Source organism: Podarcis gaigeae (assembly GCF_964106915.1).
Source record: "Podarcis gaigeae genome assembly, chromosome: 3".
NCBI lineage: Eukaryota > Metazoa > Chordata > Lepidosauria > Squamata > Lacertidae > Podarcis > Podarcis gaigeae.
The window spans coordinates 65,199,514-65,216,771 of NC_139680.1; the positions used below are offsets into that span (position 1 = coordinate 65,199,514).

Consider the following 17,258-nt stretch of genomic DNA (forward strand, 5'->3'; position numbering starts at 1 on the left):
CCCCCATTCTCTTGCGTATTTCCTCTGTTCATTAAGTAGCTTGTGCTAATATATCATAGACACCAGGGGGAAGGGAATGTTTCTTTTCTGAAAAAATACAATTAAAGGGTGGAGCAACATCTACACGTAACACAGTTCTTCCCTTAAACTATTGGATTTCTATATTAGGAATTCTAAGGTGGTTTGTGCAGCAGATAAAGGACAAAGAGGAAATTATTGTGAAGAAAATGATGTATGAACATAACTTATTCCAAAATGTGAGATGGAAATTAGTGCATAGGAGATGTAGGATTTTAAGCTTCAAGCATCATTTTCAGGAGGAATTGGTTTTAGCAGTTTTGAGAGGCAACAGTAGTTGCCAGAGTTCCTTATCAAATAAATAAACTATTTGTATAACAAAAGGAGGAATAGATACCAAGTACAGAATAGACAATGAAAACATAAATTACATCCCCAGCTGTAGGCGCTTGAGGTTGCATCGTATTCCTGTTGAAGACCAAAGGGGGTTCTTTGTGATTTTTCTTTCAAAGATGCCCCAAGACATGCTTAAAAATATGTTTGGGGTTTTTTTTAGGTGTTGTATTTCAGGAGACTGCTGCTATCTTAGATTTACTCTAATCTCGCCAATTGAGATTAGGATTACAGTTTAAGGCTCTAAATAACGTGGGACCCAAATACTTAAAGGAGCACGTCTGTATTGAGAGCTGCAGGAGAGGTCCTTCTGTTGTCTAACCGCTGGGTAAAGCCTACAGTGACACAAGGTAGGGCCTTCTCTGTGGTGATACCTCATTTATAGAACTTCCCTCCAAGATACAACTGGCACTTTTGCTAACTGGTTTTTGAAGTCCTCTTCACCCAACCCTTTGAAGGGGGTTAATCTAGATGAGATCAACTGTGAACTGCAGTGTTAGTTCTGGTTGTTATTTGCATTTTTTTGTTTTAAGGTATTTATGTTTGGGATTGTAGCCTGTAGCACTATTTGGGCCTCCAGGACCATCTGCCAGGCAGGAGAGCAGGACTGCATATGTTTATCCATGTGTGCCCCTGCATCCCATTCCAGCTCCTCTTCAAGGCTCCCTGGTGTTGGAGGAATGTCTGCAGTAAGGAAGCCTGCCAAATGAGATCAGGGTCCCAGCTTACAGGGACAGCCTAGGCGTTTTTGGTAGGCTGTCCTATTGCAGGAGAGCCTTGGAAAGGGGCTGACGCAGAGTGCATCAGTACAGACAGGATGTGTCTGTATGACCCCTCTCTTCCTCGTACATTAAAAGTCATGTGGTATTGAAAACTCAGTTATTCATGCTTGTGTTATCGCTTTATGCGATCAGAGAAGAACTCAGGTTTATAAACATTCAACAACCTATTAAATAACCATTAAATCTGTACAAAGCTGTAATGGTTTAAAATATTTTCATAAGTCTGAGTCTCCGTTGTGATTCACCAAAAGCTTGCTGGTGTTTGCAAATCTGAGCTGAATTGCAAGCAAACTCCCTCTCCACATGTTAGTGTTTTGTTAGAAATCATACTCAGCAGATTTTTCATGGTTGTAACTTGAGACAGTTCAAACTTTGGTGGCTTCAGCTATTTTTCCCCATTGTGTGTTTTGTTCAAACTTCAATTCAGGTGACTTAAAGTTGCACTGATGATACAGTCTCTCTTTTGCAGCCAAGTAGTGAGTTAGCTGCAAGCTTGCTATATTTTAATAACTTGTGCAGTTGGGACAGGATTTTATAACAAACCTAGGACCTATTAAAGACCTATTAGGAAGCAGGGTGGAATGGCTCTATGGCTCTTCCTGCCCCTCTGTTACTAGCCCTTTATCATTCTACAGTGATGTAACAACTGAGGAGTACATTACTCCAACTTTTCATACCAAGTGTGCCACAAGAGTACTTTGACATGGAACCCATGGGCTGCACACTTTGGGGATGGGGTGGCCAAAATCTGACGCACCCCCCAGCCCTATGACAGGGTCCTAGAACCCTCTCACCTCCTTCCTAAACCTGAGAAAGCACTAGCTAGGCGGGAGGACTCTAGGACCATGTCAGAGCCTTCATTGTCTCCTTCCCAAAGCCCAGTGCCTCCTTACCCAGCTTTGGGAAGGCAGCACAAGGGCTTGCAGGGAGGGGAGGCTGTGATGTTGTTGAGGGCTGCCAAAAATGGTGTTGAGGGCTACGTGTTGGACCGCCTTGATCTTGTGGTTGCCAGGCAGCCATTTTAATTACCGTATTTTTCCATGTATAAGACTAGGTTTCCCCCCTAAAAATAATGTCCAGAATTTGGGGGCATCTTATACATGGATAGATCTCCCTCATTTTCTTAAATCGGAGTCCCCCTTATACATGGGGGCATCTTATAGATGGAAAAATACGGTACTCCCTCTCCCCACTCTGCACCAAATAAAATGTAAAGCAGTTGGATCACCCATAATGGAGGAGTCATTGGTAAATGTTTGAACCTTAGGTAACTGTTAGGAATACTAGAGTACTAGTATCCTACAAACTGAGATTGACATGTTTACCTTATTTAGATATTGCACAAACAGCAAAACTGAAGTTCACACTAGTACATTATGCTGATCTTTACTGGATAAATACTGAGGCAGACCACTTTCTCAGTCTTGTCATTAGTTTGTTTGGTTAAAATTGTTCTGAGAAGTTCTATTTTAAAATATTAAAATGTGAACGTCTAGGATTACAGTTTGAAAAAAATAAGACTTGAAAACAGATTTATAGTTTCAGAGTTGCTTTAAATTTCATTTGGCAAAAGCAAATACCTAGGCATTTTTCCTGTTCCAATAAGCTTACCAAGCTTAATAAATTCCAGAAGTTCAAATCTTTTTTTCCCCCTGCAAGAACAGCTGGAGTGTCCTAAAAGTATTTGTGACTGCTTTTCTAATGTAACTCACTCCCCTTTGATTTTTGAATTCCCCTTTGAATTCTTCAGCTTTTTTGTAGTTAACTTGAATGGGTGCATTTTCTTCTTATGATTATCTCATTTCTCCATGTTGCAGATGTCTCATTATTTTATAAAGCATCAAATTATGGTATTAAGTAATAAATCAAAGCACAAAGAAACATTGTAGAAATCAGATGTCACTTCTGGCTCTTAGAATTGCTGAAACAAGCATCTAATTTTGTATTTTTTTAATGTGTCACCTCATTCACAATATTCAAGGCAGCTTCTAGAAACACATTTAATAATAAAATATAAACATATAAATAATTTTGATAACTTGCCTGTGGAAGGTTATATTTCAACTTCCTTGACATAATAAATGTGGTACATGTCCTTGTCATCTTCTAAATACCAGTAGATCTAATGTTTTAGTATCCACACCATACATCAGGGATGGCTAACCTCTCTTTTGTACCTGTGGCCAACTCTCTATAGAGGACACACATCAAAAGTGGGTATGGCTGAAGCGTAGAAGTATGGTGAGAACTGCAGTCTTCAAAGGTGCTTTCCAAAAGGGGATCTGTAGAAGCAGTCAGTAAATATATGTACAGTGGTATCTTGGTTCTCGAACTTAATCCGTTCCGGAAGTTCATTCGACTCCCAGAATGTTCAAAAACCAAGGCACGGCTTCCAGTTGGCTGCAGGAGCTTCCTGCACTCAAGCAGAAACTGTCGGACGTTCGGCTTCCAAAAAACGTTCAAAAACCAGAACCTACTTCCAGGCTTTCAGTGTTCGGGAGCCGATTTGTTCATCAACTAAGCTGCTTGAGAACCAAGGTTCCACTGTATTATTGTTTTCTTAAGTGACAAATTTATTTTGGGGGGAGCCTTCTTGGCACTGAAGTATCACAGTGCAGGACCTACAAGACAGAACCTACAGGAGAAGTCAGTAATATTTTAAAAGTATTTTTTAAAATTAAATAACAAATTGGGGTGGGTAGTAGGGACACAGATAAAAAAACCTATGGTGTGCCTGGTGCAGGCCACAGGTTAGTCACCGCTGCCCATACATACATGGCTGCATATACACACCTTTAAAGCACATTCTTTTCATCAAAGAATTCTGAGCCCTGTAGTTTACTCTTTGCAGAGTTACAATTCTTCTCCAAAGCATGGGAAATACACTTCAAATGTGCTTTAAAGGTGTAGTGTTGTAGAGAGTATTTGTTTCAAGCTCCCTTTTGTTAAAAAGGGGAGAAGTGCAATCTCCACACGACTAATGAATATTGCACAGGCAAAAGCACTCTGTTTCCCCCCTGCTGTAAGCTTAATGGGGGCCTTCATTTAAATTTGATGTGAATGCGTTTTTTCGAGGCTACTGGGCTTGGAAATTTGCTCATTGGACAAATTAGTACGGCTAACATTTTTATTAAAAACCTGACCCTTCTCTACACTTTTTAGCAGCAGTTTGGCATGCAGAAATGAAGTAGGTGAAACATCTCTTAATGTTAGGTGATGGGTTAATATTTAGCTTCCTGGGGACTTTGCAGATGTAATCCTGGGTCTCTCAAATTGTAGTTTGTAAATTGGGAGCCAACCCATCTTGTACAGATTTTCTCATTCCTTTGTTGGCTTTAATCATGGTTTAGTATTACATTGACATTGGTGCTAATAATGAGCAATCAGGCTTTAACAAATAAATATGTTTGCTGCAGTGGGTGTGGTCCTATTCTCTAGTAAGCATGATGAGCACTCAGCCCTTTCCCCCAATTTTGAAGCTGCTGAGGTGGAAGAGTATTGCCCAGTGATCCCTGCCACCTATTTGGCTCCAAAGTAGGGAGAAAGGTTGGGGATTGTTTGGCAGCTGAATAGCCAGGGTGCCCAAAGCACTTTGCCCAAGGAGAGTCAAACAAGTGGGGAATGCTGGTTGTCATGTTCTCGAGGCAGCAGCACATGTTCTCTTGGAGAAAGCCAGGGAGGGAACATGGGCTGCCCCTGCCTATGTGACAAGCAGCTTGTCTTCAGGCAGCATATCCTCAACCGCACAGGAAATGCCCCAGGTGGGGCAGGCAGGCAACTACAAATTTTGGCTTGAGGGATAAGATCAAGGGATAAGATCAATCCATTTTGCAAATACATTTCTTTTTTTTTATAAAAAAAATAATTTTCATTCATTTTTCAAACACATAATAAAAGCAAACAAAACACAAGACAAAAACATACAAAACATTTAAACATGTATAATTTCATAATCTTATATTCATAGACCTTCTTTCCTCCAACTTCCCCATACCTCCCTTTCACTGCATCCTTATTTTGGAATTCTTTAGCAACCCTTTAGTCAGTTTATCTATTAGTTCCCTTTCATTACGTTTCCATAAACTTGTTAGTTACAGCTGTAATTCTCTACTTCTTACCCCTTGACATCTTAACATTCCTCAATTTTACAACAATTTTTAAGATATATTTTGAATTTCTTCCAGTCCTCTTCCACTGTTTCTTTCCCCTGGTCGCGGATTCTGCCGGTCATCTCTGCCAGTCCCATAAAGTCCATCACCTTTGTCTGCCATTCTTCCAGAGTAGGTAGTTCTTGCATCTTCCAATACTTTGCCAGAAGAATTCTTGCTGCTGTGGTAGCGTACATAAAAAAGGTCCTATCCTTCTTTGGCACCAATTGGCCAACCATGCCCAGGAGAAAAGCCTCAGGTTTCTTAGGAAAGGTCCACTTAAGGACTTTCTTAATTTCATTATAGATCATTTCCCAAAAGGCTTTAACCCTCGGGCAGGTCCACCAAAGGTGATAAAAAGTACCTTCAGTCTCATTGCATTTCCAACATTTGTTCTTGGGCAAATGATAAATTTTTGCAAGCTTGACTGGGGTCATGTACCACCTGTAGATCATTTTCATTATGTTTTCTTTTAAGGCATTACATGCCGTAAATTTAACACCAGTGGTCCATAACTGTTCCCAGTCAGCGAACATAATGTCATGACCGATGTCTTGTGCCCATTTAATCATAGCTGATTTCACCATTTCATCCTGTGTATTCCATTTCAACAGCAAGTTATACATTCTTGACAAATTTTTTGTATTGGGTTCTAACAATTCTGTTTCTAATTTTGACCTCTCCTTCTGAAATCCTATTTTCCTGTCCTGCTTAAATGTCTCATTTATCTGATGGTAATGCAACCAATCTCGAACTTTGAACTTTAATTTTTCATAACTCTGAAGTTTAACCTTTTCACCATCTTGTTCTAGAATTTCACAATATTTTGGCCATTTAGAGTCCATATTAAGTTTTTTCACCGCCTTAGCTTCCATTGGTGACAATCACCTGGGAGTTTTACTTTCCAACAAATCTTTGTATCAAGTCCAAACATTGTATAATGCTTTCCTAACAATATGGTTTTTAAATCTTTTATGCACCTTTGCCTTGTCATACCATAAATATGCATGCCAACCAAAGTTATTGTCATACCCTTCCGAATCCAAAATGTCTGTGTCTTCAAGAAGCAACCAATGTTTCAACCAGCAAAAAGCTGCTGATTCATAATAAAGTCTTAAGTCCGGCAGGGCAAAACCCCCTCTATCTTTTGCATCAGTTAAAATCTTAAATTTTATTCTGGGCTTTTTGCCCTGCCAGACAAACTTAGATATGTCTTTCTGCCACTTCTTGAAACAGTCCATCTTGTCCAAAATCTGTAACGTCTGAAATAAGAATAACATTCTAGGCAATACATTCATCTTGATAACAGCAATTCGGCCTAACAAGGAAAGTCTCAACCTAGACCATATTTCCAGATCTTTCTTTACTTCTGTCCAACACTTTTCATAATTGTCCTTAAATAAGTTGACATTCTTAGATGTTAAGTTCACCCCCAGATATTTCACTTTTTTCGTTATTTCCAAACCTGTTTCACTCTGAAACCTCTCTCTTTCTTCCATTGTTAAGTTTTTTTCCAGCACTTTCGTTTTCTGTTTGTTCAATTTGAATCCTGCTACTTGACCAAATATCTCAATTAGTTCTAATACTCTTTTAGTGCTAGTGTCTGGCTGTTGCAAAGTTAATACTAGGTCATCTGCAAATGCCCTTAGCTTGTAATGTTTAACTCCAACCTGAATTCCTTTAACCAACTGGTCCCTTCTAATCATATTTAACAAAACCTCCAGGACTAATATAAAGAGCAAAGGGGATATTGGGCATCCCTGTCGTGTACCTTTTTCTATTGATATTTCTTCCGTTACCACATTGTTTACAATTAATTTTGCTTTTTTTTAGAATATATTGCACCTATACCGTTTTCAAAGCCTTGGCCTACCCCCATCCCTTGGAGATTCTTCTTCATAAAGCTCCAACAAATATTGTCAAAGGCTTTCTCCGCATCCACAAAAATCAAAACAGCCTTCCTGTTAATATCAACTTCTAACAACTCCAAAATGTCTATAATGTTCCTCACATTGTCTGACATATGTCTCCCTGGGAGAAAGCCAGCTTGGTCCTTATGAATCTCCCCTAACAACACTCTCTTCAATCTTTTTGCCAAAATGTCTGCAAAAATTTTGTAATCCACGTTAAGTAAAGATATAGGGCGGTAGTTTTTGACCTGGTTCTTTTCAGTCTCTGTTTTCGGTATAAGCGAGATGAAAGCCTCTTTCCACGATTCAGGTGCCTTTTTCCCCTCCAAAATTTCATTGCAGACTTCCTTCAGTGGTTGTATTAACCATTCCTTCAACACTTTGTAATATCTAGCAGTCAAACCATCTGGTCCTGGTGATTTTCCCAATTGCATATTCTGAATGGCACCCTCTATTTCTTGTTCTGTTATTTTCTCATTCAGGATCGTTTTACTTTGTTCTGAAATTTTTGGTAGTCCATATTTTTTAATAAATTCTTCTATTTCTTGTTCGTTAACTGGCCCTTGTGCATACAATTTCTTAAAGAAGCTTTGAAAACAATTACTTATCTCATTAGGTTTGTGGATAATCTTCCCATCCATTTCAAGACTTGTCACTGTGTTCAATTTCTGCCTCTTTTTCAATTGCCATGACAGAAGTTTCCCACATTTGTCTGCTGATTCAAATGTCTTTTGTCTCATTTGCTTTATCTTCCATTCTATTTCTTGATTCATCAGTTCCATGTATTGCATCTGATAATACTTTATTTCTCTCAGGATCTCATGGGACTTTGGTTTAGATCTCAATTTCTTTTCTCCTTCTTTCATTTTTTCTAAGATTTTTTCTTTCCTCTCATTTTCTTTTTTCTTTTTTATGGAATTCTGTTGAATTAGGAAACCTCGCATCACGGCTTTGCTAGCGTCCCAGATTGTTCTTTTCTCCACTTCTGTTCTCAAATTTATCTCAAAATAATCTTTCAATGTTTTTTGGGCCTTCTTATAAATCTCTTCATCTCTGAGTAGGGTGTCATTCATTCTCCATCTAAAGGATCCAGTTGTTGTTAATTTCATCTCCATCTTTACCGCATTATGGTCGGAGCAAGTTTTTGGGCAGATTTCTACTTTTTTTATTCTTGGCGCCAGGCTACTAGTAACCCAAATTTGGTCAATTCTTGTCCATGTCATTTTTGCTTCAGAGAAAAAAGTTCCCTCTCTCTCAAGAGGGTTCCTTGTTCTCCAAATATCAATCAAGTCCATAGTTTCAGTCATTTCAAAAAAAGTCTTTGGTAGTCTCCCTTCCTTAGAAATCACTTGTCTCTGTGCTTTATCCATGTTTGTGGAGACGACTCCATTCATATCTCCCATCATTACGATTTTATAGTCTAAAAAGTCCATTAAGGTCTCATGCAACTTCTTAACAAATTCGGCCTTCCCTTCATTTGGCGCGTAAACTCCAGCTATCAAATTTTTTTCTCCTTGAATTTGTATTTCAATTGCCAGGTATCTTCCTTGTTCATCTTTGAATATCATTTTTGGAGCCAATTTTTCTTTTGCGTAGATCACCACACCTCTTTTCTTAACTTTGTCTGATGAAATAAATTCCTGTCCAAGTCTCTTATTTGTCAACAATTTCCTGTGTATCCTGGCAATATGAGTTTCTTGCAAACATATTAAATCTAATTGTTCTCTCTTGAAAATATGAAAAACTTGGCGTCTTTTTCGGGGAAGGTTCAAACCGTTACAATTCCAACTAAGAAGTTGTAGAGACATTTTGTTATTAGGTTCCTGTTCCTCCAACTGCTCCAAGCTTTTGTTCTTCCTCCGATGGTGGTGGCAAGAGTCCAAATGATAAATTTGCAATGTCAGTTGATTCTTTCTCCCCTACTGTTCCTTTCTGCAGGTCTTCTAAGTATCTCTCCAGAAACTGTTCTTTGTCTTGAATTGTTCTTATTTTAATCTTTCTTCCTTTGAAATTAAAGGATAGTCCTTGTGGGAACTCCCACCTAAAAGGTATGGTATTTTTCTTCAGCAGGTCAACCAAATCTTTATAGCAAGTTCTCACCTCCAAGATATATTTAGGGATGTCCTTAAAAATCTGTATTTGACAGTTCTGAATCACCAGTGCCTTTTGATAATGCAGGTTCAATATTCTATCTATTTCTTCCTTAGATCTCAGTGTAATTAGACAGTCCCTTGGTTTCTTGCCCTGCCTCCTGCCCAGCCGAAAAGCTGTTGTTATTTCAAACTCCTCTTCTTCCCCCCATTCCTCTTGCTAGAATTCCGCAAAGTTCTCTGTAAGGAATTCCACAAGGCTGTCCCCCTCACTTTCAGGAACTAGTCTTAATTTCAGGTTTTTCTCCTTCCTCTGTAGTTCCAGTAAGGCCAAAGTTGCATCATGTTCCTTCACTTTTTTTACAATCGGCGCAAACTTTTCCCTTGTCTCCTCTGCAGTATTTTTTGCACTTTCAGCAATCTTTCGTGTTTCAGCACTTTCCTGGATTAATTTATTAATAGAGTCTGTATTAGATGTTACGCTTGCAGTGTTCAAGTCCAATCTTGCTGTCAGTTCTGTCAATTTTTTGGAATTTTCTGTGGACTGCTTTGTCAGTGCTTCCAAAGATTGATTTATTTTAAGCAGTGCCTGTGTCATAGAATCCATAGATGCTGTTGTTGCCTTTTCCTGTGCAGCTGGTATTGTACCTGATATTGAGCCCCTTTTCTTTTGTGCAAGCTTTGCTTTAGATCTGGTTACTATCTCATCTGCTGGGCCACTCATGTCCTCAAGGCCGTTCTCACAGGAAAAGTTTACAAGTGGAAAATCCCACTGTTTCTTTTTCAATGTAACAGTTTCTCTTTAAACCCTCTAGAGGGAGCATTCAATTGTATCCAAATGGAAAAGAGAGACAAAGAAGCAAGGAAACATAGAGCAATGAACAAAAAGTTCAAGAGTCCACACTGTAAATCCTCACTTTTTTCAATGTAACCAAAAGTTCAGCAAAATAATTCCATTAAAGTCCAGTAACTTTGTTTCAGACAAACCCCACTTTGTATCCAGTCTAAACTGACAGTTCACTTTCCCGGTGCCTTGCTCAGGCAGCCCGACCTGGGGGATTTAGCAGTGGAAGACCCTTTTTTCCATCCAATTATTTTAATGCAGGTTGGCAATGTCGAATTTTCTTCCCCCCTTCTCCTGCCTGTTGGGGGGAGGTCTGAGTCCGATGTCAGGTTTGACAGCTTAAGAAAAAAATATATATCTTTTCTTTCAAATGCAGCTTACTCTTTCGTTGCTTTGTTTATCATGCAGTTCGGGGAGGCAGACTTCCTTAGTTTATGCCTTTCCCGTTTTCAGCCAAATTTCAGAATTTAATGTCCCGTTCAGTCCCTCAATTCTTACTCACGGGTGTTGCAGTCAATTTTCAGTTTCAGGAAGGAATCGGCGCTCTCCGTTCATGGCGACGCGGCTTCACTCCACGAGCTGGGTAGCGACTCTCAGCACCGCGCTCACACCCGATGCCGCTCCGGAGCCTTTAAAAAGGCTCTTTCGCAGTACCGGGGGGCGCAAAAGGTGCCCTCCGAGTCTCCTTGTTCACAGGCTCCTGCGCCTGTGATTTTAAGGGTCCCCCGCTCGCCGTAGCGGGTCAGACCCGAACCCGCGGAGCAGTCCTGCCTCGGAACTCGAGGCAAGGGCAGCCATTAAACGCTGGCGCTGACCGGAAGTCTCCATTTTGCAAATACATTTCTAATCCTGATATGTACTAGCCTACCTGGTTATGTAGTCAAGTCACTTTTCCATGCTTCCTAGCCTATGTTCCTGTTCTTTCTATTTCCTCCTTCATAGAAGTCTCTGGAGAGACTCTGTGGCTGTTGGCATTGGGTTTTCTGGATCTTGTACTTTATCTTTCCATTGGTTGCTGTATTTGGGTTGTCTTTATGGCTTCTAAATGTGCCCTTTCTCTACAAGAAGGGGCTTGCAGTTTATATCATTTAATGTGTTACTCAGCCAAAAAGGAAGCAGTTGGAACAAGTCAACTGGTAGGCAAGTTTTACAGTACAGTGGTACCTTGGGTTACATACGCTTCAGGTTACATACGCTTAAGGTTACAGACTCCGCTAACCAAGAAATAGTGCTTCAAGTTAAGAACTTTGTTTCAGGATGAGAACAGAAATCGTGCTTCGGCGGCAGCAGGAGGCCCCTTTAGCTAAAGTGGTGATTCAGGTTAAGAACAGTTTCAGGTTAAGTATGGACCTCCGGAACAAATTAAGTACTTAACCTGAGGTACCACTGTACTTGATTTCTAGCTAATATGTTGTAATTGGGACTGGAGGTAGGATGAACTGTAAGAACAAATAAGCTTATGGACTACTATAGTTGACTGTTGGCTATTGTTTATGATATAATCAAGGTGATGTTTCAATGATATGAAAGTGATTGCAGAATATCATGCTTGAGACTCAGAATAGCCTCCTAGATTATTCATAGTCCAACCTCCTGCAGTGCAGGAATATGCAGCCGTCCCATACAGGGACCAAACCTGCAACCTTGGCATCATCAGCATCACACTCTAACAAACAGAGCTATCCAGGCTTTTAAAAACACTTAATTGTGATCTTAGGTTAACTGTTTATCTGAATTTTCAGCAGGTGGCAAAAAGTCTGAGATGTAATATAGTACAAGCAGGCACCCAGCCACTCACACAACAGGCCTTGTCTTTCCTTCACTACCCCTGCAGCCCACTATATGTCCCAAAACATGCTTTGGAGGATTGGGGTACAACGGGCTGAGGGAGGAGAATTTTTTAAATAAAAAAATAGAAGATTTCTGTCATGTGAGCAGATGGACATCATTGGATGTCACTTTAAATTAATTTTCTTCTGAGATAATCAGCTGCTTGGAAATCCACTCTTGTCGGAATAGTTGATCTCTACTATTGTGCCTCTTGTGCATAAATGGGATACATTTAAGCTGTTGGTACCCAGTGCCTTGGAATAACTCAAATAAGCTGATGCCTTGTGTCAGGAAGAAGTTCTGATGCTTTCTAGCCTGACTTTTCCTTCTCATGTTAATAGTGCATGACTAAAGCAGAGCTGTGTGTTCAACCAGCAACTTGTTGGCTATTCTCCCCCCCCCCCCCCGCCCGCCCCAGGTTTGGCTTGATGCCTTTGTTCATGCTACTAATCTTTTGTCTCACCTAGTTTTGACTGGGTCAGCAACACTGCAGACAAAGGACAGCCACCTCAAGAAGTTTAGTCTGAGAAACTTTATGGCTAATGGCCAGAGTCCTTTTATTTGGAAATAATAAAAGTTGTTTCTTACTGTATGGCAGCCAACTAAGGGTAGATTCTCTTCATCTGGTTTTCAGTAGTACATAGCAATGCTATTGTGGAGGCAAGGGTAGAGGATATAAACAACTGAGTTCCAATATACCTTTGTGTAGTTAGGAGGGCTAGCTGTGCAAACCAAATGGGCAGGTTCAGTTCCAGGTAGTCCTGCTGTGGGGTCAAGGCTAATTCATCTTCCTGAGTGCGATTAACTTGATGCGTAGAAATGTAAAAGGTGGCTGGCACAGAATCTATGATGTTACACCCAGTTTAGAGAGCTGGATTCTTTGGAACTTTGGATTCAACTCTGTATGAGCCGTGTTCGAAACTCCCATTGTTCTAGAAACATTTTGTGACAGGGAATTTGATTAGCACAAGTAGTTTCTGAGCTATGGGCACAGTACTGCGCCTAAGATTTCAAATTAAAACTTAGAGTGAAAGAAAAGGAGAACCTTTTTATGTCTACTCCAGCTACTCTCTGAAGACTGGAGAAGAGACCCTCTTAAGAATATTAGGGGGGTGGGCAGGGGAAGGACTAGACTATGAGAAAAATGAACATTATATTTTAGCTGCAGTTCATTCATTTTTAGCTTTGTGTTCTCGTTATAAAGAATGTGCCCATAGCCTAGATTTAAGGTGCCATTTAGCTCCTAGCTTTCATATCTGTTTCTAACACTGTGTAAGAGTTACCGAAGAGGTTCTAGGCATTCACAACATGATCGCTTCATCCAGCTTACACATAGCAATTTTTGCCAGAAACAACTGTGAGCCATAGAAATGCCAACTAAGGGCCAACAACATTTTGCATTTTAAAAATTAAATACAGCTGCAGTATTGAGCTGCTAATTTGATTTAGCTGTTGGGGCGTTAGGGATCAATTGTCTCTCTCAAAGTCTCATCATGCACACTTTATGTACTAATCTAAATCACACACACCCTACACAGCCACTCCCATTTGTGACATGGGTATAAAAAATACAGGCCCCTCTAGTCTCCCCTCCACCGTAGAGCAAATAGCAGGGACAGATGGTTGAAACCGTACAGATCAAAGGGTATATCACCCCCAACCCTTAACAACTTCCTCAGTCAAATGAAAGTTTCTCCCCACAGTAATATTTTGTTAAACTCCTGTCTTAATGCCCATTGACATCACCGTCCAAGCTGTTGATCAGAAACAAAGCATTGGCTGTATGATTCTCCCCCCAGCTTTCTTGTCCATACTCAGATTGTCACGTCTGAACATTTTTGTATCGCTCTCAAGCCACACACTTCACATTGATGGAGGCTGCTTGCCTGGATGTGAAGATTCGCAATGGTGGTAGCCCACACAGTACATAGCCCAAGCATAGGGTGTAGATTTGCTCACCAATAGTGATGTGTTTTCAGCAGCTCTCCAATTATTACTGTAAACATGATTTAGCCCTGCAATTAAAATGAACAAAGGCAATGTGTGTGCTATGAAAGGAAATTTGTAATTTCACCATTGTGTCCAGAAGCAACATTTCCTAGGGTTGTTTTTTAAAAAGAAACTTGCCTCCTACTGGCCAGATATAGGTGTAGCCTGTATGTTAACACTACTGGCTGGAAAGATCTGTGTAAAGGTAATTCATAAAACCCAATTTTCCTTCCTATTAGGAAAGTCACCAGTCTAGAGAGAACACTGGAGATGTACAAAGACTATGAGAACTCTGGTGATCTCTCTCTCTCTCTCTCTCTCTCTCTCTCTCTCTCTCTCTCTCTCACACACACACACACACACACACACACACACACAAACACATACACTCCATCACCATCCTCTTTTCCCTATTTCATCTTAGTCTAGGTGAGGAATGGAGCCAAGGATTCCCTTTCCAAAAGACATAGGAAGCCTGGGAAAAACCTGCAATGATTTCACTTGGGAATTTTGAAACTTTGGGATCTCCCCGCCCCCACCTCCTTTCATTTTGTTTGCTTACTTTACTTTTCTGAAGCACGCCTTAGTTTTTAGCAGTAGATACTCTATCCCTGTAGGGTTGGGTTGAGGAAAGCCTTTATTCTAACTTACTGGCTGTTGGCCAGAACAGTCAGGCTCTGTGTCAAAAGCAGTGTACTTTAAAGAGACAGTGTTTCATTTCCCATTCTGATATTCTTTTGTCTGTCTGTCTCCTTTCCTTTTTTAAATGCCAGATGTCCCCAGCCTTTGACCACCCTCAGACTTAGTATATATAATAAGTGCTGTGAAATGTTCAAACTTGAGTGAAGGGGAAATGGGAGCTTTTTTACTAATGTGTAACTGTCAGTAATGTTACTGTTAATCACTGAACTTACAAGAGAAAAACAAAATAAAAGCATGTGATTAATTTGGTGTCCTGCCTTACTTCGCCATGGTATTGTGATGCTGAACAAAAAAACTGGCAGAAGGAGCCTTGCCCTGGTGACCTAGAAATTGCAAGCCCTTTATAAAGAGATTTGGGGATTCTGTAGTTTCTGTGTTGAAAATTAACTCCTGCTGCCATGATCGTCTCAAGAGGTTTTTTATGTGTGAAAGAACTGAACAAATGCTGACTTGTCAGGGGGTTTTTCTACTAATTTATTCATATTATAAACCAGTATTTTATAGAAATATGCCATCTAAATTTTTTGGTTTGATACAGTGGTCATTTTGCTATCTAAAACTATCTTCAAGCTGTAATCTTTCTGTTACAATGCTAATATAAGGTTTCTTTTGAGTTCACTTGGGTTTATCTTCAGGGCCAATATATTTGCCAGCAGCAAAACAAATCCATGTTACTTTAAATGATAGCTAATCTAATAATTAATTAATTATACCCTGCCCATCTGGCTGGGCTTCCCCAGCCACTGGGCTGCTTCCAACAAAATATTAAAATACAATAGTGCATCAAACATTAAATGTCTCCCTAAAAATGGCTGCCTTCAGATGTCTTCTAAAAGTCTGGTAGTTGTTTTTCTCTTTGACATCTGGTGAGAGGGCGTTCCACAAGGCGGGTGCCAATACCGAGAAGGCCCTCTGACTCGTTCCCTGTAATTTGGCTTCTCACAGCAAGGGAACCGCCAGAAGGCCCTCTCGTCACTGGACCTCAATGTCCAGGTGGAACGATGGGGGTGGAGACGCTCCTTCAGGTCAGCACCAACACTTTAAATTGTGCCTGGAAACGTACTGGGCGCCAATGTAGATCTTTCAAGACCGGTGTTATGTGGTCTCGGCAGCCGCTCCCAGTCACCAGTCTAGCTGCCGCATTCTGGATTAGTTGTAGTTTCCGAGTCACCTTCAAAGGTAGCCCCACATAGAGCGCATTGCAGTAGTCCAAGCAAGAGATAACCAGAGCATGCACTAAAGTGCTTTTTTAAATGTGAACATGCAGCTTGCTGGTGCAGGCACCTGAAATCACAGCCACGTTGCTCCTACGCTCCTCTTCTTGCTGCTGAGATGTAAGCCATAGTCTGGCTTAGTGCTACATCCAAACCCAGGCTTTTGGGTTTCGTTTTGGCAACCCATTGAGGTTTGTTTTTGTTTTAGGTGGCAGGAGTGGAAGGGGCAAAACACCCATGATTTCAGCAGCATGCACCAGGATGCTGCACATTTGCCTTCACATTCAAACAATAGTTTAGCCTAACTATCATTTACAATAGCATGCAAACCAGGCCACTGTGTTTGCAGATTAGGTATGTAGGAAGCTGCTTTGAGCATTGGTCTTTGTAGCTCAATATTGTCAACAGTTGTTGGCTGTGGCTCAAGGTGTCAGGCAGGAGTTTCTTCCAGCCCTACTGAGAGGTGCCAAAGATTGAACCGGGGACCTTCTGCATGCAAAGTACATGCTTTGCCATAAAGTGACAACCCTTATCCATACTGCTTATGTTCAATGGTTTGCTGCTTTAAGCTAATTCCACCTGATAAATTGTCTTTATTTTACTGCTTGATATATTTGTTTCCTGTTTTTATTACGTAACTGGAATGCTACTGTATAGATCAGACTTGAGTCCCCAGTTAGATATTGTTGGGACTACAACTCACAGGAGTTGTAGTCCAACAATCAGGAGGTCCATTCTGCAAAATGTAGTGTTGTGGCACCTACCCTTTAGTGTAGTGTGTTCTTGAATGTTAGACAGGTATCATTTCTTGTGTATTTTCGGCACCTGCTTGAAGACCTTCCTCTTTTATCAAGCCTTTTAAGTGAGGATCTTTACCAGTCTGCTTATGTATTTTTAAGATGTTTTTATTGTTTGATCACTTGTTTGCCATCCTGGATGTCTTTGGGAGGAAGGCTGGGATATAAATTAAATAAATTTGTTGTTGTTTAGTCATGTCCGACTCTTCGTGACCCCATGGACCAGAGCACGCCAGGCACTCCTGTCTTCCACTGCCTCCCACAGTTTCCTCAAACTCATGCTGGTAGCTTCGAGAGCACTATCCAACCATCTCGTCCTCTGTTGTCCCCTTCTCCTTGTGCCCTCCATCTTTCCCAACATCAGGGTCTTTTCCAGGGAGTCTTCTCTTCTCATGAGATGGGCAAAGTATTGGAACCTCAGCTTCAGGATCTGTCCTTCCAGTGAGCACTCAGGGCTGATTTCCTTAAGAATGGATAGGTTTGATCTTCTTGCAGTCCATGGGACTCTCAAGAGTCTCCTCCAGCACCATAATTCAAAAGC

The 17,258-nt window shown here is 40.6% G+C and overlaps 3 protein-coding genes across 11 annotated transcripts in view; 2 read left to right on the forward strand and 1 right to left on the reverse strand.

Moving 5' to 3' along the window:
* Positions 1–17,258, forward strand: part of GINM1 (glycosylated integral membrane protein 1) — a 785,919-nt gene that overhangs the window by 598,498 nt on the left and 170,163 nt on the right. The gene's annotated exons all lie outside the window — the stretch shown is intronic.
* The window catches only part of UST (uronyl 2-sulfotransferase), a 119,939-nt gene that overhangs the window by 94,537 nt on the left and 8,144 nt on the right, over positions 1–17,258 (forward strand). The gene's annotated exons all lie outside the window — the stretch shown is intronic.
* The window catches only part of LOC310841273 (uncharacterized protein), a 155,201-nt gene that overhangs the window by 78,136 nt on the left and 59,807 nt on the right, over positions 1–17,258 (reverse strand). The window contains exon 4 of one of the 8 annotated variants that reach the window (XR_014562451.1): positions 1,795–3,475. The exons of 6 other annotated variants lie outside the window; for them this stretch is intronic. The gene's annotated coding sequence lies outside the window, so the exon portion shown is untranslated. Of the gene's footprint in view, positions 1–1,794; positions 3,476–13,080; positions 14,031–17,258 lie in introns of those variants that run through there. One more of the 8 variants, XR_014562452.1, reaches the window with a different exon arrangement.